Source organism: Halichoerus grypus, chromosome 11 (assembly GCF_964656455.1).
Source record: "Halichoerus grypus chromosome 11, mHalGry1.hap1.1, whole genome shotgun sequence".
NCBI classification, from domain to species: Eukaryota; Metazoa; Chordata; class Mammalia; order Carnivora; family Phocidae; genus Halichoerus; species Halichoerus grypus.
The window spans coordinates 7202569-7203859 of record NC_135722.1 but is presented as its reverse complement, the minus strand read 5'-3'; positions in this window follow the sequence as shown (position 1 = coordinate 7203859).

Sequence of the window (1291 nt, the reverse complement as noted above, 5' to 3'; positions counted from 1 at the left end):
ATAGGCCCTTGGGGCTCTCCAGGAGATTCTGGGAAGTGTCCCACTCTGGAGAAACACTTGTGGGTCAGAAAGGGACAGACAAGGAAACGATAATGTCTATGAGGTATGACAAGTGTCCCTATAGCAGTTCTCCTGATTGGGGCTGCCGAGGACTTCATGCAGGAGACGGCATCCACGTGGATTTTACAAAAATGGTTGTGGCGTTTGCCGGGGGACCAGGAAGGGATTCATAGCAGCTCACATAGATAAACATGAAGTGTAAAATGGCTAAAACCACAAGGGCAATCCATTCCCATTAGCACAGACTGGCAGCGGGCAAATCCTAAGGTAAGGAACTGATTTAGAAAGGGGGTAGGGGGCCATTTTAATTGCGCTTGACAGGATGTCCTAGATATGTAAATAGTAAGGGTTGGTATTTGTGAAGTAGGGAACACAGGCAATGAGTGATCTGTTCTCTGGAGGAGACCCAGCCCTTTTGTTTCGTGGTTATTGGCCAGGCTGTGGTGGAAGACCAGACTACCTGGGTGACCTCGAGCAAGTCAGCCAGCCTCCTGGTGCCCCAATTTCCGGCTTATATATCTACCCCTAAGGTCCTTTTGAGAACTAAATGTTTAGACATGTAACCCCCCACCTGGCCAGGGTAAGTGCTTGGGTAGAGTCTGTTCTCTGATTTAAGTTCAGAGCTGTGTTCCCTGAGCCCTGGAAATGTGGGATTGTCCACCACCCTGGACCTTTAGAGGGCTTCTGCCCTGGGCAGCCAGAGAGCTCCTCAGAACCCAAGTCAGGGAGGTGATGCTCTACCCCTGCTGGCCCACCCCTACTTCGCTGTCCTCTTCCCACTGGGAAGAAACATCATGAATCAAAAATTCCAGGGTTGAGGGCGCCTGGGTGGCTCAGTTGGTTAAGCGACTGCCTTCGGCTCAGGTCATGATCCTGGAGTCCCTGGATCGAGTCCCGCATCGGGCTCCCTGCTCGGCAGGGAGCCTGCTTCTCCCTCTGACCCTCCCCCATCTCATGTGCTCTCTCTCTCTCTCTCTCATTCTCTCTGTCTCAAATAAATAAATAAAATCTTTAAAAAAAAAAAAAAAAAATTCCAGGGTTGAAAGTCCCCTCTTGGATCCTTCTGGAAAAAATAAGCTCAAGCCCATTTCTGTTCAAAGGAAGTAATTCAGGCAGCTAGTGACTGGGTCACCCAGATGGAGTTTCTGCCGGCAGGTGGGGAGATCTGGGAGGAAGAGGAAGGGTGAGGAACTGGTGGACTTTCACAAGCTTCTGTTGTAAATGCCTTCCG